The following is a 25491-nucleotide window of genomic DNA, read 5'->3' as shown; positions in this document are numbered from 1 at the left end:
GGCACTGTTGCTGGATTACTTGTTACAGCTGAAGGACAAAACGTCTCGGAACATGCTGAATATTCATACAAAGTGTACCCGTGAAGATCCGGGTTAGATCCCGTGAAGATCTGGTTAGAATTGGTCTTTAGCAACCCATGCTTGTCGTAAGAGGCGACTAACGGGATTGGGTTCGAACTGATCTTCAGCAACCCATGCTTGTCGTAAGAGGCGACTAACGGGATCGTGTGGTCAGGCTCGCTGACTTGGTTGACACATGACATCGTATCCTATGTACGTAGGTCGATACTCATGTTGTTGATCACTGGATTGCCTGGTCCAGACTCGATTATTTACAGACCGCCGCCATATAGCTGGAATATTGCGGTGTGCGGCGTTAAACAACAAACAATAATCTTTTCACAACAATATAAACTTAATGAAATACTGATAAAGTTTCGATATTTAGAACAAAATCAATCAAACTATGTTCTGACAAAATTCGAGATGCTTTATCACAAAGTTACAGTTCACGACCGTGCAGATTTGGGTCTCAAATGGCCCTCAGCTACTTACAATTGTAACTATGCTTGTCGTTAGGGGCGACAAACGGGATCAGGTGGTCTTACTACCGACTTGGTAGATGTATTCCCTCGTATCCCCATTGAATCGATGCTCATAACGTCAATCACTGGATTGTCTGGTCCAGATTGGAAACTGACCACCGTCATATTGTGGCGTTTAACAACAAACAGCCACCGACAATGACAGAAGTTGCTGTAAAATCTCTTTGCTCTCTCTCTCTCTGAGTAAATAACATCGACAAGTAGATAACAACAAACCCACACCAAACCAACACAGCTGTACCGGGTTTCCAAGAACACAAACCCACACTGAATCAACACAGATGTACGGGGTTTCCATAAACACAAACCCAGACTAAACCAACATAGTTGTACCGGGTTTCCATGAACACAAACCCACACTGAATCAACACAGATGTACGGGGTTTCCATGAACACAAACCCACACTGAACCAACACAGCTGTACCGGGTTTCCATGAACACAAACCCACACTGAACCAACATAGTTGTACCGGGTTTCCATGAACACAAACCCACACTGAACCAACATAGTTGTACCGGGTTTCCATGAACACAAACCCACACTGAACCAACACAGCTGTACCGGGTTTCCATAAACACAAACCCACACTGAAACAACATAGTTGTACCGGGTTTCCATGAACACAAACCCACACTTGTCGATGTCATTTACTCACGCCTCTTTCAGTAATATATTCATTGTGAGAGAGAGAGAGAGAGAGAGAGAGAGAGAGAGAGAGAGAGAGAGAGAGAGAGAGTGAGAGAGAGAGAGAGTGAGAGAGAGACAGAGAGTGAGAGAGAGTGAGAGAGAGAGAAAGAGAGAGACAGAGAGAGAGAGAGAGAGAGAGAGAGAGAGAGAGAGAGAGAGAGAGAGAGAGAGAGAGAGAGAGTGAGAGAGAGAGAGAGAGAGAGAGAGACAGAGAGAGAGAGAGAGAGGAGAGAGAGAGAGAGAGAGATAACGAGAGAGAGAGAAAGAGAGAGGGAGAGGGAGAGAGAGAACGAGAGAGAGAGAAAGAGAGAGAGAGAGAAAGAGAGAGAGAGGGAGAGGGAGAGAGAGTATACAAGTGGACGTTCTCCGTGCTCGTGTGAATTAGTAAGACTCCGCAGACGTTGTTTCTTTTAACGAAACCCCATGATTTCTTGCCATCCGACAAGTGTCCAGCGAAAATTAACTTTAAGGCAGTTCTTATTTCCAGAATACTTGTTTGAGTGGCATTTTAGAATTTGGAAAGTATAATACATTGTACTGATACATTTCTTGACAATAACTTCTCGTCTTTGTGAGTGCGACTCTTTTTCCAGATTGATGTAAATCAAGAATTCGAAAACCATTCCCCGGACCCGAGAATGTGAAACGGTCTGTTGGAATTGTTAAATGAGCCCGAATTGCTGATATACATAAGAATGTCTGGTCCAAAGGGGGATTATACTCAACTCTTTCCTCTCTTCTCCAAATGTATTTTGTTCTCCGTTGTTCCTTTATTCATTGTAGATCTAAAGCCTCAGTCTTGACCCTTGACCCTTGCCCCTCGTTCTGAGTACACTCTTAATCAAACTTTGACCTCTGTCTGATTTCATCAAATTTATTCAAAAACTGTCACTCTGACGATTCAATGAATCAATTACGAAACAAGCGAGATTAAGATAGCGTCAAGAGCCTGTGAGTATGTTTTGACACATTCCACAAAAACAGGACTCGTGTTGATGTCAGTTTCAAGATGGCCGTTTTACAGGTTTTGTCCTTTATAAAACTCCCTCTCGGTTTTAAGAGGGCTTAGGGGATTGGGCTATAAATGGGAACGCCCAAAGGTGATGATGTAAGAGGTCAAGATGAGCGTTTATTGACCACTCATGACTTGACCATCTGCTGAACTGACTGGGGTCATTAGCTAACGCTCTGTGACGATGTTACCCATAGACACTCATCCGTGAACTCCGTTGTTCAATCATTGTCAGGCACTTACAGCATGATGATCAGGCCAAAACTCATTCAAATTCACCGGAAACATTTACCTTTTGGCATTACGTTGTAACAAATAATGAAACTCTCAAATCATCAAATATATTGCAGAAATATATTCCTTCACATTATTAAAAAAAAATTCCTGAAAAGTTTGAATAGATGCTTTTCAAGACAACACTAAATAAGTGAGGTCTCACTAAGGTTTTTAATGTTCTTGATACTGACTGGCTTCAAAGGTACTAAAATACTAAAAGATGAACATTTGTTAAACTGACGTAGTTCTAACCCGAAACGCTCCGAGGTGCTTGTATTTATTACTAACATAACTAACAGAAAATTGCTTTGAATAATATCTTTTTAGGAAAGTCTGTTATTACCTTTTTTTAATGTTGAGAAAGAACGACCCTAGATAACCCTAGGACTGAAATTGGTCGCAGGAGTAATTCTCCACATCGTAAATTACGTTGATGTAACTGCTGTAGCTGATGGTGACGGAGGCGAAGTTTACTATACAGATGAATAGCTCCTAACCATTATCATATAGGGTAGTTTACATATTTGTGTCACATTGGCATAATTTGTATCAATTAAAAGTATTAGAGCGTATTATCTGTGTATACTCGTGTACAACCGCTGGTTGAGTTTGTGAAGTCCAATACAGCACCCTTACTATTACAGTATGGAGTAGTCCACAGGATACCTTTAAAGGTAGTCATCGACCCAAACTAACAGACTCACAAACTTAAGGAAACACGTGGTTTGAACACGCCACGATGGAAATCACTTTCTACACACTCCATAAGGAGAAATTCTTGTTGAAATGTTTAAGGAAAACACGTGCAGATCCAGATTGTAATGAGTCTTGAACAACCCATGCTTGTTGTAGAAGGGATCAACAAGGTGGAATGTAGAGCTGGGACGGGTAGGAAAAAATGGAATCGAGTACCCGCATGTACTTACCCGAATCGGAATCGAGTACCCGGAAATGTAAGGAATACAACGCTTCTGTCAACTTTCTGAATATTCAATCACGATTTGACAGAGATTATAATAGAAAACTTATAAGGGTGGCAACAAGACATTAAAAATGATCTCAAGCTATATAATTTACGTCTGGTCAACCAATATGAGTAACACCATTGCTTACATTGCTCGTTAAAATAAACATTTCGTTCCCGCTGTTACTGTAACTTGACTACTCACTGCTCATGCGCAGATAAATTACAGTCGGTAATAATAACCTCCATTAATCGGACAACACCAATGATGTAAATGTGTGTTACGTCAATAATGAAAAAGACAAGTTACTATCTGCCCTTGCCATTACAGAATTCTCTCCATTTCCGGGTACTCGATTCCCAGAAATAGGACTCGATTCCAGCTGTACCCGACCCGGATTCGAGTACCGTCCCAGCCCTAGTGAAATGTACAGACTTGTTGGCCGATGCAGGTCATCGTAACCCGACTGCGTAGATCGATGGTCAAGACGTCAACCACTGGATTGTTTTCGCCAGATTCAGTTATTTATACAGATCAATGACATACAGTTGTAATACTGGTGAGAGCAGCGTGAAACACAAAACACACCTTCCAGCAAGAGAGACCATACATCGGACTAAACACAAAACGCACCTTCCAGCAAGAGAGACCATACATCGGACTAAACACAAAACGCACCTTCCAGCAAGAGAGACCATACATCGGACTAAACACAAAACGAACCTTCCAGCAAGAGAGACCATACATCGGACTAAACACAAAACGCACCTTCCAGCAACAGAGACCACACATCGGACTAAACACAAAACGCACCTTCCAGCAAGAGAGACCATACATCGGACTAAACACAAAACGCACCTTCCAGCAAGAGAGACCATACATCGGACTAAACACAAAACGAACCTTCCAGCAAGAGAGACCATACATCGGACTAAACACAAAACACACATTCCAGCAAGAGAGACCATACATCGGACTAAACACAAAACACACCTTCCAGCAAGAGAGACCACACATCGGACTAAACACAAAAACACACCTTCCAGCAAGAGAGAGACCATACATCGGACTAAACACAACCACACCTTCCAGCAAGAGAGAGACCATACATCGGACTAAACAAAAAACACACCTTCCAGCAAGACAGACCATACATCGGACTAAACACAAAACACACCTTCCAGCAAGAGAGACCATACATCGGACTAAACACAAAACACACCTTCCAGCAAGAGAGACCATACATCGGACTAAACACAAAACACACCTTCCAGCAAGAGAGACCATACATCGGACTAAACAAAAAACACACCTTCCAGCAAGACAGACCATACATCGGACTAAACACAAAACACACCTTCCAGCAAGAGAGACCATACATCGGACTAAACATAACCACACCTTCCAGCAAGAGACCATACATCGGACTAAACACAAAACACACCTTCCAGCAAGAGAGACCATACATCGGACTAAACACAAAACACACCTTCCAGCAAGAGAGACCACACATCGGACTAAACACAAAACACACCTTCCAGCAAGAGAGAGACCACACATCGGACTAAACACAAAACACACCTTCCAGCAAGACAGACCATACATCGGACTAAAACAACCACACCTTCCAGCAAGAGAGAGCATACATCGGACTAAACACAAAACACACCTTCCAGCAAGACAGACCATACATCGGACTAAACACAAAACACACCTTCCAGCAAGAGAGACCACACATCGGACTAAACACAAAACACACCTTCCAGCAAGAGAGACCATACATCGGACTAAACACAAAACACACCTTCCAGCAAGAGAGACCATACATCGGACTAAACAAAAAAACACACCTTCCAGCAAGACAGACCATACATCGGACTAAACACAAAACACACCTTCCAGCCAGGGAGACCATACATCGGACTAAACAAAAAACACACCTTCCAGCAAGACAGACCATACATCGGACTAAACACAAAACACACCTTCCAGCAAGAGTGACCATACATCGGACTAAACACAAAACACACCTTCCAGCAAGAGTGACCATACATCGGACTAAACACAAAACACACCTTCCAGCAAGAGAGGCCATACATCGGACTAAACACAAAACACACCTTCCAGCAAGAGTAACCATACATCGGACTAAACACAAAACACACCTTCCAGCAAGAGAGGCCATACATCGGACTAAACACAAAACACACCTTCCAGCAAGACAGACCACACATCGGACTAAACACAAAACACACCTTCCAGCAAGACAGACCATACATCGGACTAAAAACAACCACACCTTCCAGCAAGAGACCATACATCGGACTAAACAAAAAAACACCTTCCAGCAAGACAGACCATACAACGGACTAAACACAAAACACACCTTCCAGCAAGAGAGACCACACATCGGACTAAACACAAAACACACCTTCCAGCAAGGGAGACCATACATCGGACTAAACACAAAACACACCTTCCAGCAAGAGAGACCATACATCGGACTAAACACAAAACACACCTTCCAGCAAGAGAGAGACCATACATCGGACTAAACACAAAACACACCTTCCAGCAAGAGACCATACATCGGACTAAACACAAAACACACCTTCCAGCAAGAGAGACCATACATCGGACTAAACACAAAACACACCTTCCAGCAAGAGAGACCATACATCGGACTAAACACAAAACACACCTTCCAGCAAGAGAGACCATACATCGGACTAAACACAAAACACACCTTCCAGCAAGAGAGACCACACATCGGACTAAACACAAAACACACCTTCCAGAAAGAGACCATACATCGGACTAAACACAAAACACACCTTCCAGCAAGAGAGACCACACATCGGACTAAACACACAACCACACCTTCCAGAAAGAGAGAGACCATACATCGGACTAAACACAAAACACACCTTCCAGCAAGAGAGACCATACATCGGACTAAACACAAAACACACCTTCCAGCAAGAGAGACCATACATCGGACTAAACACAAAACACACCTTCCAGCAAGAGAGACCATACATCGGACTAAACACAAAACACACCTTCCAGCAAGAGAGACCATACATCGGACTAAACACAAAACACACCTTCCAGCAAAAGAGACCATACATCGGACTAAACACAAAACACACCTTCCAGCAAGAGAGACCACACATCGGACTAAACACAAAACACACCTTCCAGCAAGAGAGACCATACATCGGACTAAACACAAAACACACCTTCCAGCAAGAGAGACCACACATCGGACTAAACACAACCACACCTTCCAGAAAGAGAGACCATACATCGGACTAAACACAAAACACACCTTCCAGCAAGAGACCATACATCGGACTAAACACAAAACACACCTTCCAGCAAGAGAGACCATACATCGGACTAAACACAACCACACCTTCCAGCAAGAGAGACCATACATCGGACTAAACACAAAACACACCTTCCAGCAAGACAGACCATACATCGGACTAAACACAAAACACACCTTCCAGCAAGAGAGACCATACATCGGACTAAACACAAAACACACCTTCCAGCAAGAGAGACCATACATCGGACTAAACACAACCACACCTTCCAGCAAGAGAGACCATACATCGGACTAAACAAAAAAAACACACCTTCCAGCAAGACAGACCATACATCGGACTAAACACAAAACACACCTTCCAGCAAGAGAGACCATACATCGGACTAAACACAACCACACCTTCCAGCAAGAGAGACCATACAGCGGACTAAACACAAAACACACCTTCCGGCCAGGAGAACATACATCGGACTAAACACAACCACACCTTCCAGCAAGAGAGACCATACATCGGACTAAACACAAAACACACCTTCCAGCAAGAGTGACCATACATCGGACTAAACACAAAACACACCTTCCAGCAAGAGTGACCATACATCGGACTCAACACAAAACACACCTTCCAGCAAGAGTGACCATACATCGGACTAAACACAAAACACACACTTCCAGCCAGGGAGACCATACATCGGACTAAACAAAATAACACACCTTCCAGCAAGACAGACCATACATCGGACTAAACACAAAACACACCTTCCAGCCAGGGAGACCATACATCGGACTAAACACAAAACACACCTTCCAGCAAGAGAGTGACCATACATCGGACTAAACACAAAACACACCTTCCAGCAAGAGAGGCCATACATCGGACTAAACACAAAACACACCTTCCAGCAAGAGAGACCATACATCGGACTAAACACAAAACACACCTTCCTGCAAGAGAGGCCACATCGGACTAAACACAAAACACACCTTCCAGCAAGACCAGACCACACATCGGACTAAACACAAAACACACCTTCCAGCATGACAGACCATACATCGGACTAAAACAACCACACCTTCCAGCAAGAGACCATACATCGGACTAAACAAAAACACACCTTCCAGCAAGACAGACCATACATCGGACTAAACACAAAACACACCTTCCAGCAAGAGAGACCATACATCGGACTAAACAAAAACACACCTTCCAGCAAGACAGACCATACATCGGACTAAACACAAAACACACCTTCCAGCAAGAGAGACCATACATCGGACTAAACACAAAAACACCTTCCAGCAAGAGAGACCATACATCGGACTAAACACAAAACACACCTTCCGGCCAGGGAGACCATACATCGGACTAAACACAACCACACCTTCCAGCAAGAGAGACCATACATCGGACTAAACACAAAAACACACCTTCCAGCAAGAGTGACCATACATCGGACTAAACACAAAACACACCTTCCAGCAAGAGAGACCATACATCGGACTAAACACAACCACACCTTCCAGCAAGAGAGACCATACATCGGACTAAACAAAAAAAAACACCTTCCAGCAAGACAGACCATACATCGGACTAAACACAAAACACACCTTCCAGCAAGAGTGACCATACATCGGACTAAACACAAAACACACCTTCCAGCAAGAGAGAGACCATACATCGGACTAAACACAACCACACCTTCCAGCAAGAGAGACCATACATCGGACTAAACAAAAAAACACACCTTCCAGCAAGACAGACCATACATCGGACTAAACACAAAACACACCTTCCAGCAAGAGAGACCATACATCGGACTAAACACAACCACACCTTCCAGCAAGAGAGACCATACAGCGGACTAAACACAAAACACACCTTCCGGCCAGGAGAACATACATCGGACTAAACACAACCACACCTTCCAGCAAAGAGACCATACATCGGACTAAACACAAAACACACCTTCCAGCAAGAGTGACCATACATCGGACTAAACACAAAACACACCTTCCAGCAAGAGTGACCATACATCGGACTCAACACAAAACACACCTTCCAGCAAGAGTGACCATACATCGGACTAAACACAAAACACACCTTCCAGCCAGGAGAGACCATACATCGGACTAAACAAAAATAACACACCTTCCAGCAAGACAGACCATACATCGGACTAAACACAAAACACACCTTCCAGCCAGGGAGACCATACATCGGACTAAACACAAAACACACCTTCCAGCAAGAGTGACCATACATCGGACTAAACACAAAACACACCTTCCAGCAAGAGAGGCCATACATCGGACTAAACACAAAACACACCTTCCAGCAAGAGAGACCATACATCGGACTAAACACAAAACACACCTTCCTGCAAGAGAGGCCATACATCGGACTAAACACAAAACACACCTTCCAGCAAGACAGACCACACATCGGACTAAACACAAAACACACCTTCCAGCATGACAGACCATACATCGGACTAAAACAACCACACCTTCCAGCAAGAGAGACCATACATCGGACTAAACAAAACACACCTTCCAGCAAGACAGACCATACATCGGACTAAACACAAAAACACACCTTCCAGCAAGAGAGACCATACATCGGACTAAACAAAAAACACACCTTCCAGCAAGACAGACCATACATCGGACTAAACACAAAACACACCTTCCAGCAAGAGAGACCATACATCGGACTAAACACAAAACACCTTCCAGCAAGAGAGACCATACATCGGACTAAACACAAAACACACCTTCCGGCCAGGGAGACCATACATCGGACTAAACACAACCACACCTTCCAGCAAGAGAGACCATACATCGGACTAAACACAAAACACACCTTCCAGCAAGAGTGACCATACATCGGACTAAACACAAAACACACCTTCCAGCAAGAGTGACCATACATCGGACTAAACACAAAACACACCTTCCAGCAAGAGTGACCATACATCGGACTAAACACAAAACACACCTTCCAGCCAGGGAGACCATACATCGGACTAAACAAAAATAACACACCTTCCAGCAAGACAGACCATACATCGGACTAAACACAAAACACACCTTCCAGCAAGAGTGACCATACATCGGACTAAACACAAAACACACCTTCCAGCAAGAGTGACCATACATCGGACTAAACACAAAACACACCTTCCAGCAAGAGAGGCCATACATCGGACTAAAACACAAAAACACACCTTCCAGCAAGAGGACCATACATCGGACTAAACACAAAACACACCTTCCAGCAAGAGAGGCCATACATCGGACTAAACACAAAAACACACCTTCCAGCAAGACAGACCACACATCGGACTAAACACAAAAACACACCTTCCAGCAAGACAGACCATACATGGGACTAAAACAACCACACCTTCCAGCAAGAGAGACCATACATCGGACTAAACAAAAAACACACACCTTCCAGCAAGACAGACCATACATCGGACTAAACACAAAACACACCTTCCAGCAAGAGAGACCACACATCGGACTGAACACAAAACACACCTTCCAGCAAGGGAGACCATACATCGGACTAAACACAAAACACACCTTCCAGCAAGAGAGACCATACATCGGACTAAACACAAAACACACCTTCCAGCAAGAGAGACCATACATCGGACTAAACACAAAACACACCTTCCAGCAAGAGACCAGACCATACATGGGACTAAAACAACCACACCTTCCAGCAAGAGAGACCATACATCGGACTAAACAAAAAAACACACCTTCCAGCAAGACAGACCATACATCGGACTAAACACAAAACACACCTTCCAGCAAGAGAGACCACACATCGGACTGAACACAAAACACACCTTCCAGCAAGGGGAGACCATACATCGGACTAAACACAAAACACACCTTCCAGCAAGAGAGACCATACATCGGACTAAACACAAAACACACCTTCCAGCAAGAGACCATACATCGGACTAAACACAAAACACACCTTCCAGCAAGAGAGACCATACATCGGACTAAACACAAAACACACCTTCCAGCAAGAGAGACCATACATCGGACTAAACACAAAACACACCTTCCAGCAAGAGAGACCATACATCGGACTAAACACAAAACACACCTTCCAGCAAGAGAGACCACACATCGGACTAAACACAAAACACACCTTCCAGCAAGAGAGACCATACATCGGACTAAACACAAAACACACCTTCCAGCAAGAGAGACCATACATCGGACTAAACACAAAACACACCTTCCAGCAAGAGAGACCATACATCGGACTAAACACAAAACACACCTTCCAGCAAGAGAGACCATACATCGGACTAAACACAAAACACACCTTCCAGCAAGAGAGACCATACATCGGACTAAACACAAAACACACCTTCCAGCAAGAGAGACCATACATCGGACTAAACACAAAACGCACCTTCCAGCAAGAGAGACCATACATCGGACTAAACACAAAACGCACCTTCCAGCAAGAGAGACCATACATCGGACTAAACACAAAACACACCTTCCAGCAAGAGAGACCATACATCGGACTAAACACAAAACACACCTTCCAGCAAGAGAGACCATACATCGGACTAAACACAAAACACACCTTCCAGCAAGAGAGACCATACATCGGACTAAACACAAAACACACCTTCCAGCAAGAGAGACCATACATCGGACTAAACACAAAACACACCTTCCAGCAAGAGAGACCATACATCGGACTAAACACAAAACACACCTTCCAGCAAGAGAGACCATACATCGGACTAAACACAAAACACACCTTCCAGCAAGAGAGACCATACATCGGACTAAACACAAAACACACCTTCCAGCAAGAGAGACCATACATCGGACTAAACACAAAACACACCTTCCAGCAAGAGAGACCATACATCGGACTAAACACAAAACACACCTTCCAGCAAGAGACCATACATCGGACTAAACACAAAACACACCTTCCAGCAAGAGAGACCATACATCGGACTAAACACAAAACACACCTTCCAGCAAGAGAGACCACACGTCGGACTAAACACAAAACACACCTTCCAGCAAGAGAGACTCGGACTAAACACATCGGACTAAACACAAAACACACCTTCCAGCAAGAGAGACCACACATCGGACTAAACACAAAACACACCTTCCAGCAAGAGAGACCACACATCGGACTAAACACAAAACACACCTTCCAGCAAGAGAGACCATACATCGGACTAAACACAAAACACACCTTCCAACAAGAGAGACCATACATCGGACTAAACACAAAACACACCTTCCAGCAAGAGAGACCATACGTCGGACTAAACACAAAACGCACCTTCCAGCAAGAGAGACCATACATCGGACTAAACACAAAACACACCTTCCATCAAGGGAGACCATACGTCGGACTAAACACAAAACGCACCTTCCAGCAAGAGAGACCATACATCGGACTAAACACAAAACACACCTTCCAGCAAGAGAGACCAGACATCGGACTAAACACAAAACACACCTTCCAGCAAGAGAGACCACACATCGGACTAAACACAAAACGCACCTTCCAGCAAGAGAGGCCATACATCGGACTAAACACAAAACACACTTTCCAGCAAGAGAGACCATACATCGGACTACACACAAAACACACCTTCCAGCAAGAGAGACCATACATCGGACTAAACACAAAACACACCCTCCAGCAAGAGAGACCATACATCGGACTAAACACAAAACACACCCTCCAGCAAGAGAGACCATACATCGGACTAAACACAAAACACACCCTCCAGCAAGAGAGACCATACATCGGACTAAACACAAAACACACCCTCCAGCAAGAGAGACCATACATCGGACTAAACACAAAACACACCTTCCAGTAAGAGAGACCATACATCGGACTAAACACAAAACACACCTTCCAGCAAGAGAGACCACACATCGGACTAAACACAAAACACACCCTCCAACAAGAGAGACCATACATCGGACTAAACGCTGTATATTTCCCGTGTCGTTTGTCCCATCAAAAATATAAATACCTAACCAGCTTTTTAAATCAAAGCTCAATAGGTGCCTGGCTATTATATAACTTGGCGCGGGCTAGAGGCTAGTATAGCGCCGTGTTCATTGCAGCTGCACATATGGCTGGAGATAGACTAATGCTTAGTCTCTGAATATATATAATTTTGATAGTAACAGACAAGCCCATTTAAATTGAAAAGAAGACCCAGCGAGACCAGGGATTCAGAACCCTCGGGAAATCTAGACTTGCTTTATTTAGGGCTTTAAGCACCACTGCAGATAGGGCTTGGCAGTAGGGAAAATAATGTGGTTCAGGGACTGTGAGACAGACTACATTGCAGGGAGGGCTTGGCAGTAGGGAAAATAATGTGGTTCAGGGACTGTGAGACAGACTACATTGCAGGGAGGGCTTGGCAGTAGGGAAAATAATGTGGTTCAGGGACTGTGAGACAGACTACATTGCAGGGAGGGCTTGGCAGTAGGGAAAATAATGTGGTTCAGGGACTGTGAGACAGACTAGGCTGGAGGTTAAACATGGCTGGGGTAATAAAGTCAGTCTGGGTGGCTTTTGAGATCCAGATAAAGTGTAGTGAAAGGGGGCTACGTCACGTTCGAGATTATTGCACTTAAATAGCGACGCATATCGTGCGTGCGTGTGTGTGTATGCGTAAGCTTGTTGTGGGAGACGGGACAGATACCGGCTATACAGTGCCGGCCACATCGATGACGTGACGACGTGGGTACCCTGCTCAGACACTGATTCCTCGCCGACTTATCTTCATTCTAGTCGGAACGCAGGCCTGGGAAACTTAAGTACCATCGTTTAAAGTCTTTTGGTATGATACGGTCAGGATCGACCGTCCAACCTTCCTCTCTCCGACAGACACTCCACCCATTACACCACAGAGGGGACTAGAGATCTGAGCTCACGCACGGATCAAGTTGCAGATTCTGCTCCTGCAATTACGTTTATCATCATCATCATCATCATCATCATCATGAAAGATTTATATAGCGCCAGTTCCAGTAGGGCCTACTGCTAAGTATTAAGATTTTTAGATCGGAGATTTCGGTTGGGTTGATCAGGTCAGACAGATACTTTGGAGCTTGGCTATTGAGACATTTGAACAATGAAACAAAAATCATATCACTAGCATGCATGGTATACACGGTTTCCGTTAAACTCGCAGACACAAACATGTTATAAACGTCTTTATGTTGTACTTCATAGCCTTCAACGAAGTATCGGTATGGGCCTACAATGTTTACAAGTACCTACTAATTATCCCAGACTTAATAACTAACGCCTGCATCAAACTATCTTTGTATCAAACTAGCCAGCCTCGCCATACTGCTTCAATGTCTTAACCATTTCATACACGCATCAAAGAGAACTAACTTTCACTTTGCGACTCAGAAAGGAAGTTTTAAATTAGCGCCAATTTTCTAAAGTATCTACACAGATGGTTTGAATCAACGAATACCCTCGCCACGGCACCTCAGACAAGGCGTCTATTGTTGTTATGGCAACTGAGACGATTCCTTGTCCACGTGCTTTTGTTGTTTCGCACCGCTGTCGCCACGGACCTTTGAACGTTGCCAGGTGGTGATTCCATTCGCGCCTTCGTCACTTACCTCCCTTGGATAGAAACAAACACCCAATGACCAAATGCATCTAACAAAACAATTCTCGAGACCCTAGTGCCTTCTATACAGTTTACGGGGGGAAATCAGCCCTCTTCACTTTCTCACACCAGTGTATAAAGAATTATACAATACATATGCAGCTGTACAATAACCAGGCTATTTATGAACCTGAACGGTGCACGGGCAAATCGGGTGCTTTCCAACACAGTGATTTTGGACAGACTTCTTTCCACGGTATTACCAACAGACAATCGCAAAACCCGAATATTCGATTTAATGTTTTCTGGACAAATCTAAATGTTTGCAATCAATACCCAGTGACGATTTCAGTACTAAAGTAGAGACTATCCAAATAACTCCAAGAAAGCGAAATGTCTGCCCATAGTATATAAATGGTATCACACGGCCTCTCTATGAGCAAAATAAATTCATATTCTATACGTCGACTGTATCGGCAACAGATACGAAAAAGTAAAGATTTTAAACATAATGCTATTTTTGCGCCTATAAACGAAGACATAAAGGAAAGAAATAATAGCTTCAAAGACATTCTTGAATATATAATTTAAAAATGTAGTACATTTCGGGTTGCCTTGCAGCTGTGATTTCAATTATCTAGAACGTAACTTCGATGTAAGGGCGTTTCTCTGGGTCTGAATTTCCATGTTCGATTTAAGATATTAGCGAAGGAAATACAATGGAACACAAGACAGTCAGCCACACAGCTCATATCAAGCTCACAGGCCATAAATCAGAGATATCCCGGCGAAATTGAAAGCGCACATTCAGATTTGTATTCATTTATACATTTAATGATTTTGTTTTCTATGAATATTTTAGACTCAATGACCCTCCGATGCAAGTTCAGAAATTCAAAGTAAAAACGAGATATAAGTTTATTTCTAACTGCGAATCAAATACGGCTTCACAACAAACGGTACATTTCATATCCACGTCTCATCTTCACCAAATTTATCATGCAGTTTTCATAATGAGTATCAAACAAAACATAGCCCGACATGTATATAATATAAACTAGGGGGAAAAAGAAACTTTACCGAGTTTGTCGTTTATAGAACTGAACTTTGAAACAACCGTAGTTATATTTGAGTATGGGTAAAACACCATCATACATATCTGTGAGGGTGTACAAACAAGCATCCTAAAAAAGCTTTGGTTGGGAAAGTTTGCATGAAATATATGTTTAGTGAAGACTTGGTTAAGAAATGAATTTGACCATGTGTCAAATATTTTAAACTTGTGCCTGACTGTCAAAGATGAGAGGACTAAGATAACGATCGTGTAAGCGGTTATATATTTTGCGATGTTGTTTTTTAATTTGAATTTTAAATTAAATAAATAACCATGTAATAAACCATTTTAAAAACCCCATTTCAGCTGAAAAATCAAACATTTAAAATCAGCCGAGAGGCATAATTTCTTTGCACTTCAGTTATATTCACTTACAGATACAAAAAAATATTACGTTTCATCAAGTTACACTAAATTTGTTTAAAATTAAAACGCTGATGATGATATACTTATTAAGCTATAAAGCCTGTACCTTTTGTAAAAAACTCGCCCCCAACATCTTTTAAAACACTTCTCTACACTTCTAAGAAGATGAAGACGCTTTATCATACGATGTGACAGCTGATACGATAACCTTTAGCATCATAATTAAAGAAGCCTGCTTCCTTACCAACATCTGAGGGATGTGGTTATCGAAATATCAGATTAACCTAGACCGGCTTATTAACCAGCTCTTTAACATGTGTAACACACTTTCTCCTAGGTCTACCAGTCGTGTTGAAAATCACAAAAATTGAAACTGTATCATCGAGCGAAACACTGATTGGTTGTGATTAGAATGTATAATCTTATCACGCGAAAACATATCGCACACTTGACACCTAGCTACAGGCCCCCACACAGCTAGAGACAGTCTTGTTGTTAGCAAGATACTATCAGGAAATCGTTGCCGTTTGTTTCCCGGTGTCAATACCTTTCAGGGCAATGTAAACAAATATCGGCCTCATTGCCCCAAAACATTTCCATCTCTGAACGCATCATAGCACGCCATAACTGGCAAATGTCTCAATCAGTACCTCCCAATCAACAGGCGGCGCTTTTGATCTCAGCAGGCCGCCTGTCCATCATGATTTACGATATTAACTACTTCCGCCCACCTTTAGCGTGGTCACGTGACCGAATCAGTCTAGCATGGCGTCGCTGGGAGTTTACCTTTCAGAGTGTTGACAGTCGCTCACCTGTTTGTTTTCGGCGATATCGAAGCGGGGTTACACTGGACCCTTGGCTCTGTGTTCGAACTGGTAAGTGTATTTGAATATCATGGTCCAAATTAGCCCCTCGGACGCTCTACAAGCACGTGCGGCTCGCGTGTGGAGTTCGTTCAACAGGTGCGACTGAGAAATGTTGGCAAGGAAAGTTTCCTGGGGTACGGCAAAGTGGTTCGTTGTCTGTCACAGTTGGATATGTTTCTCACGATAGACTCACAGTTTGATATCTAATGTGATCAATATGTTTTTGTTCCAGTACTGTGTTTTGAATCTGGTAAGATATGTCCTTTTCTTTATTTGCCTTTAGACAATTTCAGGCTATCGGGCGACAACGGATATTATTGACAGACGACGCTAGCTAGACTGATCGCATGCAGGTCAATGTTAGCACGTCTCAATGGCTGCATTCAGAGATACATCTATCTCCTTTGATTTCAATTCATGTTAAAAGTGTCATTTATCGTTTGTTCCTATGTGAAGCTATTAGACGTGCAACTCCTTAATGACAAATTACCTTTCTTGACATATTTGTATAAAAAAATTAATAAAATTAATTTTGATTTATGACAACAGGAAATATATACTGTAACCATCTAACAGAGGAGGAAAGCTTTCTTAGTCAGATCAGAGTGTGTGTAAGGCAGATATATATGGAGTTGTCATTGCAGGCGATAAACTGTTTATACTACGTTGATGAAAATTTATGGATATTGATATTTAGGACGTCACTGCCACAGACATGTTTACATTTAGTAAGATTAGAGGATCTGTGTAGTTTATATGGTATAAAATTGATGAATTTTGGGTCTTGACTGGAATGTTTTGTCTGTATACAGTCAACATGGTATTATGTTATCATGTATATTGTGATACTTTTTGATGTTCTGGTTCTCAGCCTGGTCCTCAGCTGACAAATCAATGACACCCTTTTGTTATACAATGTCAATGCACGAGTATAATTATCAGGATTGTTTTGTGAGGCCTTTGTTGGCCATGTGATTAGACATGCTGGGAAGGGATGATATGCGCTACATATACCATAAACAAAGTAATGGTATAACATGATCACCATGAAACAATATTACTGCATCGGCTACGCTATGCTCTTGGAATATTGCTAAAAGCAAGATAAGACACTCAGTATCTGTCTGAGAACTGCATCACTCCAACCACATTAGGCCGACAATCACATAACTGACATAACTGGAATACTGTTCTAAGTGGTGTCAGCCTCCCTCACTCACTCATTCCTTCACTTACTCCTTCATTCACTCACTCACTCACTCATTCCTTCACTTACTCCTTCACACACTCCTTCATTCATTCACTCAGTCACTCACTCAAGGATACCATGACAAACCCCACATATAGAACTCTAGGATTAGAGATGACATTATAGTTGGGTAAATATTAATCTTCAGTAATGGAGGCAGAGACTGTGTCAAAGATCGCTGCTGTGTAAATTCAAGTCAAGTAAGTTGGACAAAACATTGTTAAAATTTGACATTGACTGGGTGCAAGTACACATGAAATGTAGGTTGCATTTTCAGGATCAAGTTGCTGTTACCTGCACTGGTGCACGTTTTAATGGCTAAATCAAGCCATCATCAGGATCACTGGAATATTTATTGCCCATAAATATTTAAAAAATATCACCCTGGTGAATATCCTGGTTTGAACCAGACTTCAGCTACCAATGCTTATCATGGAAGAGGGGGGCAATTGGATTGGTTGGTCAGGCTTTCTGACCAATTTGAGACATCTCATCGTATCCCAATTGTATATCTTCATGTTCATAATGTCAATCACAGGATATTCTAGTCCAGATTGGATCATTATCAGGCTGCCTTCAAATTACTGCAATATTGATGAGGTCGGCATTAAACAACAAACTAAGATGCATTTGATATCTTGTCATGTGATGGCTTTACACCTGTGTGTTCCACTGACGTTAATTAGGGACTGTTCATAATTTATGACAAGGGGGTGTGATGATGATTTTTGTGGAGAAGCATGTACAACATGAATGCCCCCCTTCAGAAATTTATGTAGAAAGTAAGTAACCCCATGTCATGTCCAAATCAATGACCCCCGCCCCCCTCCCCATAATTTGTAAGCATAGTTTTCTATATATTTTCGTGTACAAACTTGAAGACCCCCATTAGGGACTGTTCATAATTTATGGCATGGTGTGCGGTGTGGGTGTGTGTGTGATGATGATGTTAAGCTGGGGTCACCCATTTTGTTCTGGGGAGCTAGGGTGTGGTCAGCAATTTTGTACACATGTACTAGAGGGGGGTCAGCAATTTTGTACATAAAATTATGTTTAGAATTATACTTAGAAGTTATGGGAAGGGAAGGGGGGTCACTGATTTTGGACATGACATGCAGGCTGGGTCACTTATTTTGTACATAAATTTTAGGGGGGTCATTCACATTGTACATGCTTCTCCATAAAAATCATCATCACCCCCCTAGCCATCAATTATGAACCGTCCCTTAGTACATGTGTAAAAAATTCATGCCCCCCTCTACCCCCCCAGAACAAAATGGTTTACTTCCCCCCTTTTAAATCATAACGGTAATCAAATTTGGTCAAATTTACCTGATTTAAAGTCACCATCAAACTGAAATAAGATGTTACGTAGAGAAAAAAATGGTGTCTTTCAAAACAGAGTTGTCATGGCCTGGAGACTTAATAGCGTGCAAAACACCGATTGTGACAAGTTAGGCAACTCTGTTCACCCCCTTGGGATCGCTGAAATTCATGTCACATTTACAGATCAGTGGAGATTAATGACTCAACAAACAGGTGTTCACTCTGAAAACAAACTTGTTTGAATTCCAGTGATCATGTTTAAACATTACACCAGTGCCAGCGTGCCCAGCAATTCAGCCGGAAATTAGCCACGGCTCATTACTGGTCCAGTGTTACAGGTTTATTTAAGGTGTTAGCGACACCTTAACACATGCTTGACACCTACAGTGATAAATGCGGCGGGTTCATGGCATGTTACGTCGTCTGATTGGACTCAAATTTGGAGTATTTGTTGATGAGGATGCACTATAACCAGGGATTGATTTAGATTTATGTAACATCCACATTGTATTTCTGAGACCTGGCTTCGATTCCCCACATGGGTACAATTTGTGAAGGACATGCCTTGTGTCCCATGCTGTCAAATTGCTCTGTTTTTGTTCAAAGCAACATAATAACTTATTCTCCCAATTATGTGGCCTTGTTATCAGATGCAACCATTATGTAGCATAATGAATATCATCAGTTGCATGAGTATCATGGTTTAATTTTAAAGTTACATGCTAGTTATAATTTTAATTTTAATAGTTAATGAATTAACTGTAATTATGTAGGTATTTTACAGTCTGACTTATAATTTTATTTAATATTTCAGCAAGTTTGCAAATAAGTTGCTTCTTTTAATGACAGGGGCTGCTAGGAACCAGGAACTAGTTTCCTTATGACTAGTCGACATGGTTAAAATATCAAAATGACCCCTCACTGGAAACTTTCCACATTTTCTGTTGAAAATGAGTAAAATGGTTGACTCATTGGCAGTCATTGTAATTTGAAACACGGGGTAATATTTCAGTTTTAAGATATTTTCATCCCATTTGGGGTACGATGGACTTTTCCTTGCCAACAACTGTCAGGTGAAAGTGATGTATGGCTGCTTCTCCATTGGCTGGAAACAAGATACATGTACGTCTGTTTATGAACGCTTCTCTGGTAACGTGCTGTAAACTTTTATTGAGTTAGAGATTATTCTACAAATTTAAGTGTCGGTCATGGATGTTCAGAGGAACTTTATTAACCTGGCGCTTGTCTTGAACTGGTCCATGTCCTTGGTTTGGAGGATGGAACACCTATCCTGGAGAACACTTCCCATCGTTGATCCCTGGCGACGTCATATGAAAAGACCTCACTGCCAGTAATAGTTAATAATAATAATAATAATAATGAGAAGTCTTATAATGCGCTAATCTCCATGCAACAAAGCATGCTCTAAGCGCTAACACCCTGATTATTATTACCCCGGATAACCCAAGCTGCCTGTTAGGCGCTAGAAGGTTATAGTCACATGACTTTATCCAACCGGGTACCCATTTTCTGCTGGGTGAAACAGAGGCAATTTTGAACAAACTCACTTGCCTAAGGTTTGACTACATGTATAACATGTGCTTCGTTGTGGGGCAGTACTGACGTCCTAGAAACATTCAGGAGTCAAGCTGTCAAACACGGTGACCCATCCAAGGACTGTCCGAGCTCGCTGTTGCTTAACTTCAACTGATTCGTGACCTGCGCTCTGTGCACAGGACCACGTGTTGGCACTTGTTGTTGCCCTGCCTTCCACTCCGCTGCAGGAGGTTAATAAAAGGACTGCTCATCATCTAATGTGCCTGAGTGAAGTCTCCATGTTAAACTGTGTCCGAGAGGGGCAACCATAAGGCTCTGAGAGGGGCAACCATGTCAAACTGTGTCTGAGAGGGGCAACCATGTTAAACTGTGTCTGAGAAGGGCAACCATGTCAAACTGTGTCTGAGAGTGGCAACCATGTCAAACTGTGTCTGAGAGTGGCAACCATGTTAAACTGTGTCCGAGAGGGGCACCTATGTCAAACTGTGTCTGAGAAGGGCAACCATGTCAAACTGTGTCTGAGAGTGGCAACCATGTCAAACTGTGTCTGAGAGTGGCAACCATGTTAAACTGTGTCCGAGAGGGGCACCTATGTCAAACTGTGTCTGAGAGGGGCAACCATGTCAAACTGTGTCTGAGAGGGGCAACCATGTCAAACTGTGTCTGAGAGTGGCAACCATGTCAAACTGTGTCTGAGAGGGGCAACCATGTCAAACTGTGTCTGAGTATGGTATCTGAGTGGGCCAGAAATATTTAAACCAGCGTTCGTCCACACTGGGATTACAAGTGCATGCATGTTGCTGTAATCTTGCAGTAATCTTAAATGCAAGCTTAATCCAAGTTTCACCTCATTACAGCTCATCCGTGAAGATCCGGGTTAGAATTGGTCTTCACCACCCATGCTTGTCATGAAAGGTGACTAACGAGTGGTCAGGCTCACTGACCTGGTTGACACACGTCATCGTATCCCAGTTGTGTAGATTGATGTCATGCTGTTGATCACTGGATTGTCTGGCCCAGACTTGATTATTTACAAACCACCGCCATATAGCTTGAATATTGCTAAGTGCAGCGTTCATACAACAATCAACCAACCTCATTACTACTACAGGTTTTCATTAATGGTATTGTGTACATATGCACAGGACATCACTCCGAGTCCTACTCAGTGATATTCACCTTAATACTAATTCGTTTAAATTATTCATCTAACCATGAAAATTGAATCAAACAATAGAATTTGAAGTATTCCAAATAGAATAATCAGTGTTACATGTACACTTAATCCATCGTACGGATGGGAAAGCCGCAATAACTCGGTGCGCTTAGTGGCTGCAAGAGTTGTATACTCCCCAGGGAGATGAGATTGATAATAAGAAATGCCGTTGAGATTGACATCCAATGGTCAAGGGAAAAACTACCAGCGCCTTGAGCATGCACTAGTGCGTGGATATGTGCGCTAGAAATATCCAATAATAATAAAATAATAAAAAATAATTCTCAAGTGCAGTATAAATATATGTCACTTGCTTACACCTATTAGTATATATCATTAACATACTAACTTTTGACATATGTCATTTTAATTGGTTGAAACCAATTTGAATGTGAACTTTGTTATTTGGGAGATGAACAGATTGTCTATCAGCTTATGTATAGAACAACCAGATGGTTGAAAATTGGTTTCTTTCATAAGGTAATACAATAGTTACAGAAGAATTGTTCTGTGACAATATGTCAATGAATTTCCACAGGTCACAAGTTGAAAGAAGGTTGAGGAAAGGTTTCCCTGTGTTTTAATAAAAGGCCAGTTGACACGCTGATTTATTGTAATTGGGTTGATCTATTCATTATTTTACAAATGCAGCTCTATCTCAAACCTCTTTGATCAAAGCTTTGTAGGGGCATCGCTGTGTAAACTCCAAAGTCTAATTAATATGCAGGGTCATGAAACATGAATATTCATGAGGTAGTTCTAGTAAACACAAGCTTATTGTTCCTGTAGAAAGGCCTACAGTCTGGAATGGCTTGAGATATATGGAGTGTAAACAACAAGGAGGTCTCACAAGCTAGTTACACAAGTCCTTTGCATGTTCTAGATTTTTACCATGTTGCCATTTTAAATGGGAGTTAAAGATCCAGTATCAACTTGTTTCATTTACATTTTAGTTCTTGACATTGAGAGAAAAGCTTCCGTAAATAATTGGTGCCCCATGCTTTCTCTGGGAAGTGATAGTGGAATTGGTAGTCTGGCTGATGTAGGTGGCAAAAAACCAGTGCAGAGTAATGTCCCTTAGACAAAACAGGATCCTGTGATCAGGGCTAGAAATCCCACATTTGTCCTGATTCTAGTCTTGGTTTGTCTACAACATGCGAGGGCGGTCGGGTAGCCTAGTGGTTAAAGCGTTCACTCATCACGCCAAAGACCCGGGTTCGATTTCCCACATGGGTACAATGTGTGAAGCCCATTTCTGGTGTCCCCTGCTGGAATATTGCTAAAAGCGGCGTAAAACCAAACTCGCTCACTCACTCACTCTGCAACATTCATATGCAGGATCAGATTGTCAAAACATTTCTCATGGAGTGAGTGAGTGAGGCAATATCTCAGCCATATCATGACGACATTTCTCATGGCCGATGGTAAGAGCACCCTATATTTAGATACGATGAGCAGCAGTTCCTCATCCTAGTTCTAGCCCTGTTTAGACGTCATGGGGTTGGGTAGCCTAGTGGTTATTGCTGGAATATTGCTAAAAGCGTCGTAAAACCATACTCACTCACTCACTCAATTGAGACGTCGTGTTACACACCCATTCTGCACTTTTGTCGTTCATAATACAAGCACAACATGCACATGGGCGATGGTTCAAGTTAAAGCTATACTGGTAAAAATTTGAAAAGTTTTGTTTTGAATAAATACTTTTTTTTTCAATCCCCCAATATAACGATTTAAAGCTTTTAAGCCCAAAACAAATAAATCAATTTCAGGTGTTCTTTTGATGAATACACTAACAGACTGAAGGAACATTAAAGAAAGAGATGGATAAATTGAATGAGGTTAATTTCCTGAGAACAGATTTGTAATCATATACATGATATAAGATGAGTATATCGATGGCACTTCTTGTTTATTGTAGATCTGTAATAAGTTTTAACATGTTGTACAGAAATGCAAACATTTTGAGGAAAGGTATGTCTTCACTCCTACAGAAACTGGATTTGCTTATCGGCATAAATTTGTGATGCTACTTAATGACTAGCGTGGCTTAAGTCTTAGTCCTATCAGCGATGCCCTGTAACCCCTCTTGTCGGGTTAAAAACCATGTGGGTCTGTCGGCAGTAACAGAGCTCCTTCGCTGTTTGCTCATTTAATTCAATGAAAAAACGTGGTGTACGTGAAAGCGTGCTTAAATTCACCAAGAAGTGCTTTACTCACGGTCAGTGTTTCAAGCGTTTAGCAGGTCAGAGAGAGAAGGAATGTAGAGACTTGGTTTAAACTTGCAACACCATGCTGCTACACTGCTGACAGACTTGGATACCCTTAAACCTGAGCATGCTTTTCGATGTGTTGGGACGTTTCGGAGATTATGACGACAAAGGTAAATATGAGGACAGGATTATTAAATGATAATAGGATGTTTACGTAGCACGAGACTCCACACAACGCTTGCTCAAAGCTTGTGAAATTACCCCCCTGGTCATGTCAGTTGTAGTCTCAACTCCATGGGGAGTATGTGACTCCAGGTGCCTGCTGGGTGTTATGTTTCTCATCCCGCCAAATCATAATTCTGTCTTTTGAAATATGCTCATAGAAACAAATAAGGGAACACATGAAAGTAAAAGTGTTCCTTTATTTATTTCCAGAATTTAACTCACAGTGCAATACATACCTTGTGAAGAAACCTGGAAAAGAAAAAAGGAAAACTTGTACTTGCATGTGTTCCCTTATTTGTTTCCATGAGTATATTGTTAATTTATTATGTTGTAGCATTTGTAGTATAGAAGTTAAATTTGAGCTACTATTAAACTATTAAACAAAGAATGAAACTGGATCAATGTTTGTAAAAATATTGTGGTTCAAAACACTTAAAGTCTGTTGTTTCAGTTAGTTATGGCAGTGTTTAAATGCATACTTGTAATGTTGAAAGGTCGTCGTGACCTGATAAGAAATGTCAATATATCAGTAATAAGTAGGGTTGATACTTCACAATAAGCAGGATAGGGTCACCGTGACCTAACCTTGGATCAAAGGATTTAAATGAATCATTGAGACAAATTATTATGAGCATTGTGCACAAAGAGAGTAGTCTCGGAATAGCCATTTTTATACATGAGGAACTTGTCCAGGCAAGTCAGAATGGAAATAAAGTCTTGTATACACATACAATCTGCAATTGTGCTCAGTTGTAATTATTCAAATGGCAATACTCTATTTAACCCCCATGTCAAGTGTTTATAACTGTAA

General features: G+C 42.0%; 1 protein-coding gene across 2 annotated transcripts in view; it reads left to right on the top strand.

Annotated features, from left to right (window-relative positions):
* The first annotated feature begins 16782 nt into the window (after positions 1–16782).
* The window catches only part of LOC124262943 (leucine-rich repeat-containing protein 15-like), a 61535-nt gene continuing 52826 nt past the window's right edge, over positions 16783–25491 (top strand). The window contains exon 1 of one of the 2 annotated variants that reach the window (XM_046697552.1): positions 16783–16903. The gene's annotated coding sequence lies outside the window, so the exon portion shown is untranslated. Of the gene's footprint in view, positions 16904–17119; positions 17145–25491 lie in introns of those variants that run through there. The other variant, XM_046697554.1, reaches the window with a different exon arrangement.

The sequence above is a fragment of the Haliotis rubra genome, unplaced genomic scaffold, assembly GCF_003918875.1.
Source record: "Haliotis rubra isolate DU_JTF1 unplaced genomic scaffold, ASM391887v1 Scf860, whole genome shotgun sequence".
Lineage (NCBI taxonomy): Eukaryota > Metazoa > Mollusca > Gastropoda > Lepetellida > Haliotidae > Haliotis > Haliotis rubra.
This window is presented reverse-complemented; position numbering and strand designations above follow the sequence as displayed.